General features: G+C 45.4%; 1 long non-coding RNA gene across 3 annotated transcripts in view; it reads right to left on the bottom strand.

The window, feature by feature from the left end:
• LOC127473363 (uncharacterized) overlaps positions 1–18,720 on the bottom strand; it is a 258,364-nt gene that overhangs the window by 91,040 nt on the left and 148,604 nt on the right. For all 3 annotated transcript variants that reach the window (XR_007905382.1, XR_007905383.1, XR_007905381.1), the window contains exon 6: positions 2,176–2,293. This is a non-coding gene — a long non-coding RNA (uncharacterized LOC127473363). The remainder of the gene's footprint in view (positions 1–2,175; positions 2,294–18,720) is intronic.

The following is an 18,720-nucleotide window of genomic DNA, read 5'->3' as shown; positions in this document are numbered from 1 at the left end:
TGCTGACAGCGCTAGTGAGGAGGAGGAGGTGCTGAGTACTTTGTTATTATGAGGAGGAGGATAGTGTTGGGAAAGGTGTTGAGTTTGACACAGAAGTATCAAGAGCAGGAAAGCGAAAGTCAAGGAAATCAGCCTCGTGCCACCTAAAATTGCTCTGGCACTAAACCTACAAAAAAATCAATGACTCTGCTTTCACAGGAGTTTTCACATCAACCTGAGGGAGCGTAAAGCCCGAGCTGCACCAGATGGAAAGGCACTGGAAGTAGGGAGTGAGACAGGAGCAGTGCTGGTATCTATCAGCCACCTCAAACACAGAATTCACAAACAGTAATTAGGGCTATTCACATCTCTGCCTGCCTTTTACTTCTGCTGTACCAGCGAGGAGGGAAAGACGGCACAGAGAGAAAACCGAAGTGTTATAAACATATCTGCAGGTACTAAAAGGATTGTTTATACTCTTATGTATTTCTGCCTGTTATCTGAGTAAAAAATTTGGTAATACAGCAATCTGAATTTTAGGTGTGAAGTTATCTTTCCTTGGTTCCACCTTTTCAAACTCATTTAATCACAGCAGCTTGTCTTCCTTTGCCCTCCCTCACAAAAACACCCCTCCCCACGCTGCATTTAAAACCTTCTCACAAAGAAAACCGAAGGAAAATAATTTCTGTGCAACTTATCCATCTTTCAAAGCAGCTTCTGGCAGAAGGGAGCTGAGAGTGATGAGTCCATAGAATAATAAATAATAACAATATTGAGCAGTTTTGCAGAGCAAATGTACATTGAAAAACTTTTCCTCTTGAGTGCCTGACATTATTAATTTGTTCTCCAAATACACTAGTGAGGGGAGTCAGCCCATTTTTACAGACAGGGAAAGAGAGCATATAGATTTCAATAATTGTTTAAGACACAGAGGAGTCAGCTCCAGAAACTGGGCAAACAACTCACAGGAGATCACAGCCCATATCCATGGCAACATTTGGGCAGAGCCCTGCCACCACAATAATTGCTATCGGCAAGTGACACACGCTGGGGGGTTGTGACACCCGTCAATAATATCCTCCCTGAACTGCCCTTCCCTGGGCTCCACAAGGAGGATGTCCCAGGCCGTGAGGAGCAGCAAAGGCTGAACAGAAGTTCCTGTAATTATTGATGACAGAAGTATTTCTACCCCCTTCCCAGCTTCTGCTTAAAAGGGTTCAAACTCACACTAATCTACTGCTGAAGTCATATGTGACATACCCAAACAACCCATTTTGAGTTGCACAGACACTCACCTGGGACATCCTTTCCCAGCAGTCCTGTGGAACGGCAGCATTTTTATTTTGCACCACGAGGGCTGTGTTTTCAGCCCCATTACTGCACAGCAGAGCTTTCAGATGAATTGAGGGGAGGGGGAGAAGACCTGAACTGACTTGCTGTATCCACATGAAATGGGTTGTGGATGACCTTGTGTCCAACCTTCTAACATCTAAGACAAAAGCATGGAAAAGCTGAACAAAGGAAAGCAGGAAAGCTCACTGAACAGGGGGTTTATGGGGGTGTGTGTGTGTGTTTTGTTTGTTTGCATAGAGATACAAATTGAGGTTGAGAAGAAGATAAATTAATTTTTAAGTCTTTTCCTGTTTTATAGTACTTGTAGCAGAGTCACAAAAGTAACAAGAATTTCCAGGACCAGCACAAGACCAAAAACAGGTCAAAATCTTGCTTGCTGTACTCACACTAACGAGGTCTCAAAAATAAATGGATGTGAGGATTCCTGTGTGGCCAAACATCACTTCCCCAGGTTCCCCTGATAATGGTTTGGTGATGAAAACCAATCCTCATCCCTTTTCCCCATGAGCCAGATTATGATGCACGAGTGAGGCAGGCAGAGGGACAGCTCTTGTGTGTCACCCCCTGCTTGCCCTGGGCAATGCCTGGCACTGGCACACCACTATGATATGCACATGCTGATGCACCAGGGCTGCTGCTTCTGCTTTTTAGAGCTATTGATTTCCTGCCCTTTCTTGTAAAGCATTCTGTGAACTGGAAGCAGTTAAAGGTTAACGGCAAAGATTTCATTAAAAAGAATATTTTAGAATTGTTTAAAGATTCTAAATCATTAGTAGTTAAACGCCTACACCCAAGAACTGCTCTGAAATTTGTGTCTTTAGGCAATGAAGTTCCAAGAGTTACCTGTCAATATGAGCACTCCTGACTCTGCTTGCTCTGCTCCAGCTCGGCGCCCGCAGGCAGCTCCCAGATCCCGGCAGTAGCGCTGGCTGTCACCAGGAATCCTCCACTTGGGATCTCACTAAGATGAGGAGGAAGAAGAAAGGGGTTTTATCAGTTGGCAGAGCCTTAAAGTAGTCGAAGTTTGGCATTTTGGTGAAAATGAAAAGTCAGAAGGAGATGCTGGGAGAAGGGGAGGACGTGCCTCTATCAGCACGGCTACCCCTGGCATCTGTGTGACCCAGCAAGGAATTGCAGCCTTCCAGTCCCTGAAGGGAGTCAACAGGAAAGATGGAGAGAGACTATTTGCAATGATCTCCAGTGACAGGACAAGGAGAAATGGGTTCAAATTGAAAGACAGTAGTTTAGATTAGATATTAGGATAAGATTCTTTACTGTGAGGGTAGTGAGGCACTGGAAAAGGTTGCCCAGGGAATTTATGGCTGCCCCATGCCTGGAAGTGTTCAAGGCCAAGTTGGACGGGGCTTGAAGCAACCTGGTCTAGTGGAAGGTGTGTTCCTGTCTACAGCAAGGGGATTGGAATGAGGTGATCTTCATGGTCTCCTTCCAACCCAAACCACTCAAGGATTCCAAGAAAAGGACTCCTGCCCAAAATACAGTTCACACCCACGTGTGTGTGCGTGGAGGGGGATTTTACACACATCTTGTTTACAAGCTGTACATCATAAACTGACATTTCTGTTACTGTGGCTGTGTTTCCCCATTTATGCTCCTTCTTTTTCCGAGTGGCATTTCCTTTGCTTTATGCACAGACTTAGGCCTTGGAAAAAGGGAAAAGTTCCCTGCCTGAGAGCACCAAGGGGAGCACTCTTGCTCACCTGGGGACCTGTGCAGGCCTGCACGTGTGTGTTAATTTTAGAAGGATCCTCCTGACGTCTGAAACCAGCATCCAACTGCTGCTGACAGCACCTGGCACAGGGGCTACATCCTGCGCATCCCTTGGCAGGTTTTCTGGGAAGCAGCTACAGCAGAGCTACAGTACAGATGGCCCTTCATTTGGGGGTGTTTGGATCCAGACCCTTCATTTGGGTCTGTCTGAAGGGAAAAACTGCCTTCAATACACGCAAATATTTTGGTTTTAAAGCTACACGGACGTGGCACAATTTATTTCCCTTCTCTCCTCCAGCACCAGTTCCACCTCATTCAGGCAGTGCAAAGGCTTCACCTACTGCAGCTAAAAAATCCTCTGCTTCTTTCAGCTGGACATCACCACTCAAACCTTAATGGTGGGGACATGCAGGCTGTAAGGGCAGGACACCCCAGCAGTTTTGGGGGGGCCAGAGTTCCCTTGGGAACACTGAGGTGAAATGCTGCTCTGTGCTGGGGTGTATCAGAAATGAGGGGCACGGTATTTAAAACATGCCCAGCAGGATCTATCCCCCACAAAGGATCCAGCCACAATAGCTTCATTCAGTCTCCTGAGTCATTAGAGTATTTCCAGCATTATTTTTTAAAGATTTGTTCTACCTCCTAAAGAATTGCTTCTCAATGCAAAAGCAGAATGATGAATACACATCTTCCCTTTCCCTGCTGAATACAACTTTGAAAAACATAATGCTTCTCATCTGATTTCCTCCCCGAGTCAAAATAAGCCAACCAACTCCTGCACTATATCTATCAATACAAACAAAAGATTCAGGGGTGGTTTTTTGTAGCAGAAATAAACACAGTTTAGGGAATGATTTTCCTTTCATGACAGCTTAAGGTCCTTCAAACTTGACAGAATTGATTACTGAATCAAAGCAAAGGAAGGCAGGGAATGGAGTTTTCTTGCACACACCTGCAATGTTGCACACTCAGGGAAGGAAGTGAAAGGCTCGAGCTACCGGTAAGGAAAGCCCAGGCAGGGAAAGAGAAGAAGGGATATCTTGGGATTAGCTTTAGCATAACATCCTAGAGTATGTTTACTTTGCTTCTCCATCTCATATTTCTTCCTGGGATCAGTCCCCAGCCCTGCAGACCCTCCCAGGAGTACAATGCCCCTTTCGTGTATTGTACGAGTGGCACCGAGAGTGCGGCGGCTTCCAAACATAAAAAGGAAAAAAAGAGTCTCCCTCAACGCCATCATCATTTTTAAAAAAGGCAATTGATGTCGCCTGAAGCAGCAGCTATGAAGCCCAATTATACCACATTTCATTCAAGTGTCAAAAATTGGAATAATAATAACCAACAACGAGGAGCACATATAGGAAATGATGCTGCCATCTTCTTTTGTTTTGGCCCCGCGTTTTCATAAATCCAGGCTTTGAGCAGCCCCAGTGCCACATTCCTTCAAGGACTTTCTTGTTCGCTATTGTTTTCAGTTCTTAACAATTGGCTTCCCCGACTACTTTCCTCGTGTTGACAGTCGCTCACAGAGCCTCCATATGCTCCCACTACTTGGGTAGTCAATCATTTGTGAATTAGCTACCCAATCAAAGATCTACAAGAGGGTTGGTGGTGTTTATTCCTTGCTGGTGTTTTGAGTGAGTGTGTTGCTTGCAAAAGGTGTCAGATTAAACACGCAGAACTGAGTTTACTCCCAGAACACGGATTGCGTAGTCGGAAGCAGAGACGCGAGCGCCGGCCCGGGTTCACTCTGGTTTTCCGTGGGTTTTTTTCCCTTTGTTTCATTTGTGGTTTAAACCCTGCCGGAGGTAAGATGTCCCTGGACTCAGGAAGACTTCAACCACCTGCTTACTTAAAATGGAATATTTGGAAAGAGGCTGGAATCTTGGCTGGAAGCAAGAGAGCGGCTCCAGGGGCTGCCTCAGTGTGGAGGACAGAAAGGTTAAAGCAATCAAAGACATCCTGATGGCATGTTTTTCTCATCTCAGATCATGGAGGTGCACAGTGCAGCCCTGAGAAACACATTCCTCTTTGCATCAGCAATATTCCTGCATTCCCAGCTGCATGGATGGAGCCTTCATAACCCCCCAGAAGCACTTGTGCCTGATGCTGTGTATGATCTCAGACAAAAGCTGTCCTTCTTTTAAGATCTGACTCAAAACACCAACACAATACTTTCCTTAGCTGTCATTTTGGGGGAATTTAAAGGCATTTTAACACTGGCCAACACAGCCTAAAACAAGCAATGCCAGTTTGCAGAAGAGCCAGCATTCAGGGAGCAGAGTTGTTCCAAATCAGGATTATCACTTGCCATCAGAGACACTGCCTAATTCAGAGCTGGACACAAACCTTCACGGGATTTAAACACACAGCCCAGATGAACTTGCCTCTTTTTGTAAGAAAAGGGAAAAAAAAAGTTGAGGTAACGAGGTTGTGTTTGGAGATCTCACTTTACAGCCCAGGTTTATGCTAAAAGATGACTAACATAAATATCTACAGGGGTTCCATATTGTCACCTTTACCTGACTTTAGAGTAATCTATTTATAAGCAAAAAAAAAAAAAAATTAACTGGCAGTCCAAAGAAAATGTCACTGGTGATGAGAGAATCAGGCTGATTTCTTTTTTTCTCATGAATCATTGTCACAATAAAGGGTCTGCGTGACAACTCTGCCCTTAGCAATCACTGAAAAACCCAGTTCCTTTGAAATTAGGAGCTGGTTGGTCCTTATATTGATAGTACTTGGTGATGATGACAATGATGCACAGGGAGAAATGTAACTTAGCTGCCTGCCATAGTTCTTACTTCAGCTGACTTCCAGCAGCACTTACCATTCTGTATTAATAGAAATTAAAATATTAAACACTTACTCATTAAGGTATGCAGATATGATTCACAGGGACCCAGTAAGAAAATGCTATTTTTAAGTGGAGATATTACAGTGAAGGATATTTCAAGTCAGAGCTTCTCAGAAGAAATAGAAAGCACTTGTTTATTCAGTGTCAGTTGGAATAACAAAAATTCGTTCCACTGGTAATAGCACATCAATACATATTAAGCCAGTGGTGATTTTCCTGAAGTTTTTCCGTCTTCAGAATTCATGAAAGAAATTTAAAACACTCAAGGCAAATGTCAGTGCTAGGGACAGTAATGTAAAGAATCAAAGTGGAACTACCTGGAATGTACATTAAATAAAAGGCAGAGAATGAGCACCGAGTGAATTTTTATATGTTCACATTACAACAAACTAGTCAAAGATTCTGACCCCTGGCACCGCAGAAATCTTCCCGGTTTTGATATTTTCAATAAAATAATTCCCAAGAGGGCTGGGGAAAAAAACCACCACACTCTTTCTCTCCCTTTCTTTCAATAAAATGAGACCTCATCTGTATTACGAGAAAGAATACTAATAATTTGGTAGTGTTCTGAGGTAGCTTTTATAAAGCTTTTGCTTGGGATTTAATATTGCCCGGGAAGTCCAGCAGATTTCCATGGCTTTGCTGGAGAAGAGTGAGCAGCACTGAATGTCAGCTCCTCGTGCAGTCAACAACTTGTACCTGGGCAAAGGGAACGTGGAGGGGACGTGCTCCGATCCTGCACAGCCAGCCCAGGGGGAAGAATCCAGAGAGGAGCCGGTTCCGATAACGCGGAGCGGGTGGGTCCCACCTGTACACAACAAACGGCCTGATAAGTATGAAATGTGCTCCCCACGCTGGAATGGCTTTGGGACATCTCTGCTTGGAGGGCCCTGACTCCCTCTGAGCTGACGGTACACAAATATTTGAGTGCAGCGCGAGATTATGAGATGAGGGAAGGCAAAACCAGAAAGGCAGGAGAGGTGGCAGTGGTGTGCAACAACGAATAGGTGCATGCCATCAAAACAATTAATGTCACTCTGCAAGCTCTCTGGGAAATGTAGCAACAGAGGGAACCCACAGATGGCTCCTTTCCAGGGCATTTTGGAAGGGGGTAGGATGGGCCATGCTACTGTAAATCCCAGGCTGAAAGATGAGAAGGACAAAAAAAAAATAAAAGCAGAGAAAGGGGGAGAAAGTGTATTCCTTTTCTTCCTGAATTTCCTCTTCACAAATAAAATAAATTGGGCATGTACAGCCAGGGCAAAGATTGAATCAGAGGTTGGACAGCCTAATGCTACAGATACACCACGCTGACCCATAATGCCATAAATGCTGGGTAGAGGACCAGAATTTTCCAGGGCTCAGCACCAATTAAGGCCAGGTTTGCAGAAAATGTCCTTCCCAGGAGGGCCAGCGTAGCAGAAAGCATTTGGCTCCCTCTTGATGTTTGCAGAAATGTTTTCAGAAGACCTTCTTTTCCTGGCACGCTGCCCTCTTTCTATACCTACTTATTTAAACAGGGCTTTGGAAGGCCAAATTACTGTCTCCCAGATTCTCAGTTTCCTAACGTTAAAATGGGAATAAAAATAAACTTCTTTCGTGGCCAAGGAGGACAAATGCAGAGGTGCTTAATGCTCAGAAATCTCCGTTCTGGGGGTCAGGTAAGGAGATGATTTTTGCACCAACAAGTCTTACTTTGCTCTTGCTGTGGTGTTACCCTTCATTAAGTACTCAAACATTCAGAATAAAATCAGATCCTAAAGCAACAACGTTCTCTGCTCTCGGAAATCCTCCCTTTCCAAAGCTGCTGAGCTGCACTGCCCCTTCCAGAGATCAGTCTTGATTCCCTTCCTTCACCTCCAGTTTGCCCAGAGTTTAGTCCTGCTTTCCTCAGGCAGACAGCTGATGAGCTGGGCACGTACAGGAGCATTACACTCACGTCTGTGGGTGGGCATCTGTATATTTGTGTATCTGCATATGGGAAAAATCCACACAGATGCATGTCCATGTTTAAGCAGTGTTATTGCTGGGAAAGGATGGACAAACAGCTGGACATAACTTCTGTCCTTTTTAACCACCAGGCAGGGGATTGTATCAGAGGGGCAGCGAACACCACTCGTCAGTGACAGGAAATACAGTGTTCTTGGGGTTATTCCTGCCCCCTTGGCTCCAGGCAGGTAAGGATGACCCGGTGTCTGTAACTCACCTGATGCTGGCAGGCAGCAAACACTGTTGGAAGCCAAGCCAAGAGTAGGAAAAATTGTCCTTTTCTCCCATATTTCCAAGCACGGTCTCGCATTCACCTTATTTATCGCTCGTCAGGCGAAGAGACAGAAGAGGTGAATTTACCAGACACAGCCTCCCTGTTAGTTCTCCCCTTGCCTTTTCCTATCAACATCCACAAACCTCTTTTATAAAGGGGCCGTTTCCCAGTCCCAGAGAGGTCAGGAGCTTGCTGGGGAAGCTGTGAGGTGTGTCCCAGCTCTGGCAAGACACCACTTCAGGTCTGAGTAAGCCCCCCACAAAAAGAAGGCCAAACTGCACACGATGTGGGCTCAGCAGCCAGGCAGTGGGTGGTGGCCTTCAGTGGGCCCAGGGAGGAGAGCAAAGGGGACAAGTTTTGTGGAAGATCTGAAGAGGTAATGAGACACCCACAGGTGGGTCATGTAGGTTTGGGGTTCAGTACTGTCAGTGCTACATTGGGTAAAAGCTGATAAGGAAGAGCACAGACAAACTGTGTCATTTCCACCTTTTAGGCACAAGGATAAGTGGAATTATTTCATCAGGTAAGTCATAACCACAAAGGGCTTTCCACCATACTGATTTCCTGTAAAAATATTTGAAGACTTGTGCACATCTGAGGGAAGGACTCAGAATAAAAGAAGGATCCTCCTCTGTATTTTAACAATGACTTCTGAAGAGCACTTACCATGTTTTACTTCAGAAGTACATTTCTGCACACGTGCAGGTGTAAGAAGTTTCATCAAGTTTGGAGAAAAAAAGGTAAAAGCTTTTAACATTACTCAAGGACACAGAGTGGTTAAAGTGATATTTCCTTCCCCCTGTTTTAACCAATTACTCTTCTACTCCTGTGTATGATTTCAGAACATTCTGTTCCAGGAAAATCCTGAGAAGAGCCCTTTGCTGAGGAAGAAATACACATTTTCAGCATTTGTGAATCTATTTCTAATAGCTTGGTAAGCAAACTGTGCTCCTTATCTGGAGCCTGGTAGATAAAGGTGCAAAAAAAAATTATTTTTGCTGCCACAGTGACAATCAGAGCCTGTTTGGTCAGTGGTGCCACCTCTGCCTCTGGGATGGGCAGATCTGTCTTCAGAAAGTTTTGCTTTCTTTAGAACACCTCATCCAGTATCATCCTGTCAGGGAAAAGTTTTAGCATTTTCCAACACCTGAAAGAGTTGCTTTATCCTGTGCTTAGAGTGAGAAAATAACCCTGTGGCTTTTATGGTGGCCAGCACACACCAGTCCCCAGCTGCTGCTCTGGCCTTGAACAGCAGCAACCCTTCTCTTCCCTTCTCCATTCTAATTAAGATGAGGTTTTGGATTAGGTTTTTCTCTCCTACTCAAGCTGAACTATGAGCTCCTTCAGCTGTTCCTCTTCCCCTTCAGCCCTCTCCATCCACCTTCTCCATCATCCCATATGACCATTTATTACATTTTGCTTCACTCTCTGCTGTGTCCAAGGGGCTGAGCCTGGGGACATTCCAAGGGGGAAGGGCTCCTGCCCCTCACAGATGGTCAGGCAAAGCCAACAAAGAATCCCACAGTTCCTCGTTCTGCAGCTCCACCATCTCTTTTCCAGAGGGCAGGGGCTGGGATTTCATGCTGCCAGTCATGCTGTTCTCCCATAAGCCAATTCATACCTTTTCCAGGTTGTTACACTGGATGAACAGACCCTGTAGTCCACTCGAGCTCTGTAGCCCTCAGGGAATGTTTTCCTCCAGGATATCAGGGCATAACAAAGCGATTGTCTCACACGGACTGACTCCACAGCAGTTTCCCTTAACTAGTCCCAGGTTTATGGGGAACTTAATGAAGAGCTAACCCAGATAACAGAATGGGGGCACAGGGGCACGGGGAAGAGAAAAGATGGTCAGAAAACAGACATGGAGTGAAGACAGACAGACAAGGAACGAAGGAAGATACTCAGAAGTCTCAAGGGACAGAACGGTGACAGGAACTGCAATCAAAGCTAGAAGTGCTCATGTGTTACCTCTTTTGGGTCAGGTGAGCCAATTCCTCCCTCAACTGTCATATTTTTTCAAGATTAAGGCAAGGAAGGCTTTGCTTTTTCTTTCTCATTCTGTGGTGCCTTTTTTCTATTCAGGAGGTTCAGTGGTTTATTTTTTGTTGGTTTTTTTTTTTGTTGTTGTTGTTGGTTTTTTTTTTTTAATTACCTTGATCTTACTTTCCCCATTCCCCATTTGGTCACTGTTTGAACAGGAATGAATTCCCAGTCTCCAAAGCCCATATGTGATTTCTATGGAGTGCTCCCAAATTACCTAATCTCAGCTCATATGCCAGTGCACATTCACAGTTTAACATCTTTTTTTCCTTGGAATTGGGCACAGAAACTGCTAGTTGGCTCAGATGTAAAAATAATACTCAAAACACCGAGGCCAAACCCTGCACAATAAGTCTACATATGTGGTTGGGCACTAACAAGCAAGTAAGAAAATGATCTATTTAAAGACTCACTTCTGATTTAGACATCGCTTTGAAGCAGTGTGAGTAGCCAGCAGAGTCTGGTCTCCATCACAATTTTTCAAATATAAAAATTAAAAAATGATTATAATTATGCATTCTGAAAGCTGGATGGGGCCATGCTACACTGAAGCATATTTTCCAATGTAATTAAGGCTTTCAGCTGATTCCTTCTGACTGCAATTGTTATTTCAAATGTGAATTAATAAATCATGTCCATCTAGTTAAGAATTAAAATCAGTCTCAAGTATTCCTGCTTAGACCAGCAAACTTAAAGAGAGGGAGGGATGAATGCTCCCAAGAAATTCTCAGCAGAGAGAAGAAGAGAAGAAAAAAACAAGGAAAATAAAAAAGGGGCCTCGTCTTATTTAGGGTTTTCCAGGCATCTGAGAAACACGCAGGATGAAGTTACATGACTTGCACATATGGAAGCATTTTTCCAGCTTTATACTGAAATATGCAAATAGTCCACCCCTACTTTCACTCATGACTGGCTGCAAATACAAAATTCAAGCTGAATAATGTTAACTGCCCACATGCTCTGCTCTAAAGGATCCTCAAGGGCTTCTGGTCTCCTGTGGTACACACAGAGCACTTTAGCTATCACAGTGAATTAGTGTAAGGCCTGGTAATGCACCTTTAAGTATGTGAGCCCTTTTAAGGCACTTAGAGGTCAAGTCTGTGGCTATATAAAGTACAACCTTTGGAACATTTATTTTCACTTGCCCATCCCGAGGCTGGGATGGCACGCAAAGGCGGTGTTTAATTTCATAAGAGCCCTTCGGATTCCAAATTGTCCGAGTCATCAACTGGCTCTGATAGCCAACCAAAGTTTACAGGAATGTAATAAAGCAAGGTAAATATTGGCAGTCAGGCAGCCACTGCCAAGCGTGGCTGAGCGGGGCACAAGTAATTGTCATTGGGAAAGAAAGTTGTCGCTTTGCAAAGGGACCTCTCAAGAGCAAGGCACAAGGCAGAGCAAGTCCAGATGGGCCTCTTCCCTGGAACATAAACACAGACACTCAGTTCAGCCCCTTCCACATTTCTCAGCTATCCCAGACCATGAACAGTAGCTCCCGATTTGCCATCGATCAAAAATTCCCTTTGAGTAAAGAACTTGCAGTGCAAACATTACGTGTTTCTACAGACATTACAACAAAGGGATGCCCAAGCAGAAGTTATCTAAAATAAAACCAGCCCCTAAGAAAGGACTTGTAAATATCAAAGATCTTACACTATTTCTTCATCAAAGCAACGAGACAGAGCAGAGCATAAAGTATTATTTTTTCACAGACCCACTCATAAATGAGCACAGTTTTACCCTGAATATTGTAGTGGGGTTTTTTTCTGAGAGCAAAAATGAAGTGTGAAAGGCACAGGATGTCACTGCTGTGAGATAACAAGAGCTGCCATGTGCATGCCTGGAGACACCTGAGCTTCCAGAGCTGGACAGCTCTGCAGCGCTGCCAGGCCAGCTCCGCTCCTGGCACGGGAATGCTGTCTTTTCCTATTCTGCTGGGAGCTCCCTGGGTCCTGCAGAGAACACACCTGATTTACTCCAAACAGCACCCCATCCACTCCCCCTGCACAGCCTTCCCTGCTCACACTGGTCCCCTGTGCTGTTTATTCTGGAATTGATTTGGTTCTGCCTTCAGTGACAGCTCGCAATTAAAAATAAATAAATAAAATATATAAATAAAAGGGGAGAGCTCTTTGTACTTGTGACAGAAACAGTCAGACAAGCAGCTGTTTCACAGAGGTCAGTGCCCCGTGTCAGCTTTTGTTGCCTCTGTGTTCAGAGGAACAACTTGCTGGGCAAGGAGCATTTTCAGCACAGGTCTGTTTGTGCCAAAGGTACCAGAGCTGTAGCTGCACTCTCCTGTGTTCTTCAGTGCATCTCAGTCTGTTCTCTTTATTTAGTCCATGTTATTTATTTATATGGAACAGGAGTTTATCTATTGATACTTAAAAGGAAGATGAAGAGTTAGGAATCTGCTCTTATTGATCTGGATATTTGTAATGCAAATGACCAAATAACACTCAGAGAGGATGTCTGTTGGTTAATGTCATGTACACAGTTATTGTGTGGGGATACTAATCAACGTCTTACAGATTTTGTACAGACCTCTGAGCATCACAGAGTAGGTGCCTGGGTGGGAGATTGTGCCATTTTGAAGTTTTGTTCATTACTGGGTGTATGTCCTTGCCCTGAAAGCTCCCTGTGTCAGGCAAGATTTCTGTTTCTTGCTGATCTGTAGGATGAGGCTTGCTGTGAAAGCCACACACTGTTCTCTCAGGAAGAAGAGCTTGGAAGCTTTTCCACCTACCTGCAAGTAAAACCATTCTCCAAAAGTCACTCAAAAGGCTGATGTGAGGAGGCTCAGCCCCCTTGTATAGTTTTAAACTGTTATTCACTTTGCTGAGTGCCATTGCTGTCAAGGACAAGAAATACATTCATGACCCTGTTCACTGGTTTTAGCACTATGACTTTGTTTCATGTCAAAAAGCCCTAAAACCAAAAAAGGGTGTAAGGGAGGGCAGTGGAAGAAACCCATTTAACTCAAGAGGGGAGAAAAACTATTGCACTCTCGCCCTTCTTGTTCAGGATAATGCCCAGTGGAAATTGGAAAGTGTCACAACGCCACACTGAATACCAGTGCCCAAATCAGTCCCTGGTTAGCACAGAGGCCAGGAACCACTAAAGACAGAGCTGCAAACACACAAAAGCTCAGAGTGCTAAATGGAGAGGGTGGACTGCCACTGCAAAATTCCTGAAGACAGACACCCCCCCAGCTCTGGGCAGTGCCTGTCCCTCCTGTGCAGCAGCAAGCCACAATATTCACTCCCCACCGTGGCTTCCTCTCCCAGGCAGGGGGAAGCAGCCATGCCAAGCCTCCAGCGACAGCCTAATGACATTAATTTTCCAGGCATGCTGATGACAGCTCTGTGAAGGCTGGAATTTGAGTAATGCAGGTCGCACTGCCATTGTCCTGTGTCGGTGCAGAGGGGTCAGCCTGCCAGCAGACTCCAGGAGCTGCCTTTTTGTGCAAGGCACAGCTCAAACCAAAGCACTCCCTTCAAAGCCCTGCTGAAAAGAAACGAGAGTCTGCAGAAAACAAAGACATTTTCTGGAACTGATAAAAGGTGTCATAACTGACTAGTACCAACATGTCCATAGCACAGGAACAGGACAGTCCTTGCCCACGCTGCAGCTCACAGCTGATAGTTGTGAGATTGCCTGGCTTAGGCAGGAATGAGAGTTTCGGTTCAGCCCAGGCATGTTTTGCAGCACAGCTCTCTGAGCTGCTGACCTTTCCAGGCAACCCCTGTAACAAACTGACCAAGAGATATCTGGCTGATGGACAAAAATAGGCACATATTGTTCACTATCTCCACTTTTCCCCTTATCCCATTCCAAGCTCCATGTAAGATTTCTACCTAATATAGCCCCTGGTACCTCGCTGTGGTCTGTCATCGCTTACAAATGCACACGAGACACTTTGCTGATCTTTCCCCCTCAGAGTTCAAACCCCCCTGCTAACAGCAACACTGTCCAGAGCAATTGCTAATCCTCCCAGTTAAACCTGCAACACTCAGCTATGGCCAATTAAGCTGCCTGCCCAACAGGGAGGAGAGATCCAGCCCAAAACTCACCCACGAAGCAGAACTGGCGAGCCAGGACAACTCTAACAAACAGCAACTTTATTCCTCTTTTTGCTGTAAGGCCCCACCACTGCACAATATTAGCACTATCTTCATCTTCCTCCCACAGCCACATCCCAGGGGTTAAACCCTTGGCAGAAGGCTGTGGGGGTTGCAGCAGGACAGTGAAGCATGGGCCATGGCAACATGGAACTTGAAGCAGATCTATCCTCAGCAGGCATCTGCTGAGGCCAGGCAATCCAATTGTCCTCTTTCTTTGTTTCATTTATACCTTTCCTCAGGCCTGAGCTGTCCCTTGCCAGCTTGCCCAGCTCACTGACACGGTGGGCTCACTGTCAGGTGTCACCCAGCAGCTTGGTGATTACAGCTGCTATCGATCCTGGCAGCAGAGCCACAGCCCAGGAGAGAGGTGTGCAAGGGTCACCTGATTGCCACCTTCTGGAGAGGGAGACAATGGAGACACTGCACTCCAGACTGCTCAGCTACTGCTTCAAACCCTCAGCAGATGCTCTACAAAAGAGAAAAAGTCTCCAGTTTTCAGAGAAGTGTGCCCTCCTCTCTCTGAAAACCTGCCCCACAGTAATTACTGACCACACGGTCATGGGATTTGAAGGTTTGAAGTTTAGCCAAATAAAGACATTCTTGTCTTCATCATAACAATTTAATCACCAGGTTTATCTTCCTGTGCAAGGTAAAGAGTGATTTCAGGAGCTGCATGTAAAGCAGGCTAAAACAAGTGTCACAGCCAGGATTTTCACAGTTCTCAGCACATGTTACAAACCATTACGCACTGCTGGGAGATGATATTTGTTATATTTGTTATATTTGATCATTCAGTTGGTTCTTCCTTGACTATCTCTTCCATTACACAGTTCTCTGTTCTGTCATCAGGTGAGACATGTCCCAGTGTCCCTTTCAAAGTGATGATTAGCTCCAATTAACATAAATTCTACGAAACAGAAGCTTCAAGAGAAGCAATACACCAGTTGTCTCCACAGTTCTTCCACAGGGATCAGAGAGCAGGACATTCAGCAGTTTCTTGGGGGCTCTCTAGTGATGTTTTAAGGAGGTGAGAATGAATATGTGACCTAAGATCCACCCAGGAAACAGCTGTGGAAGACAAGCAGTGCTAGTGCAGGAGAAGAACAAGAAGGAGATGGAAGGCCATCTTCTTTAAAAGGAGTGTTTTTTAGGACAACCAGTGAAGCCAGCAGTCTCCTTTCAATGCACCTATTCACCACAAAAACACAAGATCTTCCTGCCTTATCTTGGGAAGGTTAAGTCAGGGGAAAATGCCAGGGAGCAAGTACAGCTGGAGCTCCTATCCCCACATCACACAAAGCCTTCAAACAAATCTACGAGGTTTGGTTTGTTTCCAACCCCTGCAAATCAAGCAACACAGATTAATTTGCAAACCTGCTGGTGGATGGAACCCTACAGGGCTCACACAGCTCTAATTTTAACCCGCACCCCCATACCCTGCACAAACACATCCATGGAACAGAACCTCGCCCATATCCAAGCTGCCTATTTGTTCACTGCCAAGAAGTAGATTAGAGTTCAATTCATTCTGATTAGAGGATTGGACTGATGTGTGAGCCAATCCTGATTTTTGCCCAACACCACTCAGTCACTGTTCACTCACTGGCCCAAGTTGATCCTGGCTTTTGTGCAGCCATAAAAACGGTCTCCTCCTGTTTTCAGGGCTGACTCAAACGGGAACCCCCGCAGCACTCAGCCACCAGCCATGGACACAGCGTTCCTGGCACGGATCCACAGCAAAAATGCTCAGTCCAACGGGGACTGTGGCCACAGCAAACTCACTTGGTGTCTGGGGGAAATAAACTCTTTGTGTGAAGTGCTCCCCATACCTTCTGCATGGGTAGCACAGCCACTACCCATCCCAGCAATCTCTGGAGATGAACCTGCTGGAATGACAGGCTCTTTCCACTATTCCTGCCTCCACGCAGGCCCCAGCATTCCCAACACCCAAGGGGAACTCACTGGAAACCAAGCTGTCAGCCCTACCCTGTGTGCCTCCACGCCAAAATAGGAGAGTCCTCCTCTGCCATCCCTCTTAGAAGAAAGGATGTCAACCTGGGAGCTACTTTCACCAGCAGTGCCAACCAAAATACTCCAGAGGTAATTTATAAAAACACCTTCTCAGTGTGTGTAACAGGAGCAGGCTGTGCCTGAGCTGCTGCATTTCCCTCCTCTCTGCAATGGCCACCTGGGATGCAAGCCAGCATGTACTTCCTAAGCTCCAGGGGTGGCATTTGCAGTCTGGGACATCTCACATCTGAGGCAGCTCCCTCCTGTGCCTTGTTCCAGGGGACTGGCAGGACACATGCCCACCCCTCTCCCGCACTGCCGGACGCACCGTGTGGGCAGGGAGTGGAGGTGAAACAAATTCAAGAGGATGGGAGAAAATGGCAACTCAGAACTGACAGAGAGGCCACTGCTTGAAGCTGTGTGATATTCCCAGCCCCCGAGGAGAGCAGAAAATGGGAAACACAGCCTTGGTTTCCAGAAATTCATATCCACAAAAATACAACACAAAGTGACTCAGAGGAGCATGTTTTCATACACACGCACGCTGTGCATTCCCCTGCCACCAATAACAGGAGTGAACAAAAAGGCACAAACACCAGGTCCATATTCCACATGTCATGTGGAATTGTGCAACCCTCCCCAGCACAGCCCTGGCCATCAGCAGGCACGTGTCACTCCTGCCACTGAAGGAGCAGGTGCCCCCTTGAAGCTGCTTTAGTTCAATCCCCGTGTTTTCTGTCAGCAATCATCCTCATTTCATATTTCTGCACAGTATTTTATTCACCTGTTCTCTTGGTTTTGTTCCCATAATTATATTTTGCTTTTCCTTTTTTCCCCATTAACTTCACCCCCCTTACATGTCCCCCAGGTAAATGATGTGTCCAAGCACTATATTTTAAAGGGGTGCTACACTTCCCTCTTTCTATAGACCCAGAAGTCAGTTGAGAACACCAAAGCCTTTCTTTGTACAGACCCACTGATACTTTTTGTTATGTATAAAAATCACTCACTGTGGCACAGATCTCGAAGCCCAGAGATGCTCCAGGCATGTACACCTGTGCATGGGCCACGTAGAGGGGATTGTAAAATAAAAATGTTCCATTTCTCATGATAATCATGCACTGCCTCACATGGCCTTTACAGCAGCTTTCTAAAGACAAATCCTTCCTCAGTGAATGTTTCCTCTAAGTCCATGGAAGCAGCTGGTGAAGTTTGCCACAGGTCCCTAACATTTATGTGCACTGTTGTTCTTTCTCCCAGCATTAGCTGTTAGTTTTGGAGAGCAGAAATCGTGGGCTGTTTTTCTGGCTGAATGTGTTCAGGATTCCTTGTTAGCCAGTATTTGCACAGAGTTTCTGGGCACAATGGCAGAAGAAGGCGGGTAAAACAATTAGCCTAAACCAGGGCGACCCTCAAGCCTTTTCAACAATGGACTGAAGGTCTGAGAAGAGAGGGATGTTTCCAGAAGCCTGTCATTTTGGCTTTTGTTCCTTCCTCCTGCCCCAGTGAATCATCTGTAATACCTGTTCTCACACAGCCACGTCCAGTGGCTGTGTTACATTAGCACATCTTTCTTGGTGAGGAGGATACAGAGGGCAGAGATAAAAAGGCAGTTTTGGACCCATTCGTTATAACTGTGTTTTCTAAGGCAATATGTGAAACCTGTCACTGTCTCTCCTGTAATTTCCCTCCCCCTTTGCTGGCTTGTTTTTTGTTTTTTTTTTTTTTTTGGGTTGCATATCATGACCAAGAGGCTGGATCATCATGCACTGAGGAAATATTAATTCCTTTGCTGTTGCATCTAAAAGCTAAGATGACGAATTTCTGTGCCATGCTACATTATACGGGGATAAAGGAACAAAAGGGTGAAGGACAGTGGCTGCATGGTGTCTTAATCAGATGCAGATCAGCCTAAGAGCATCAGACCATCAAATCCCTGCTCTGCAGCAATCGTGCACCTTTAGTCAGGCTCTGAATGGGCTGAGATAGATTCGGGGCTTTATTGAAAGATCATACAGGATGACTGCAAAATCCCATTACTTGTTGATTAAGTATTGATTGCCTCGGTATTAACAAGCCAGCTAATATGAAGTGACCTCTGAGGCCACTGGTTGGAGGAAAAAAAAGACAATTTACTAAAACAGGCAGGCAGATGAATAAGAGGGCTAGATCTGCTCTTGGCTTTTAGCTTCGGTTAAAATGTCACACTCGATAGTGCAGATCAATGCCCACTTTATTTCCTTGCAGCCGTCTTATTACCATCATGAGGCTGCCTCCTTTGATGCTTTTTAATGACCCTCTGAACCGCGTGCTCTGCTTACCCACTGCCTTTGACTAAAAGGAAAGGAAAAGCTTTTTTTTTC

This window comes from Manacus candei, unplaced genomic scaffold (genome assembly GCF_025592945.1).
Source record: "Manacus candei isolate 608988 ecotype Guabito, Panama unplaced genomic scaffold, ASM2559294v1 h1tg000035l, whole genome shotgun sequence".
Classification (NCBI taxonomy): domain Eukaryota; kingdom Metazoa; phylum Chordata; class Aves; order Passeriformes; family Pipridae; genus Manacus; species Manacus candei.
Note: the sequence above shows the minus strand (reverse complement) of the source record. Positions and strands in the feature narration are given on the sequence as shown.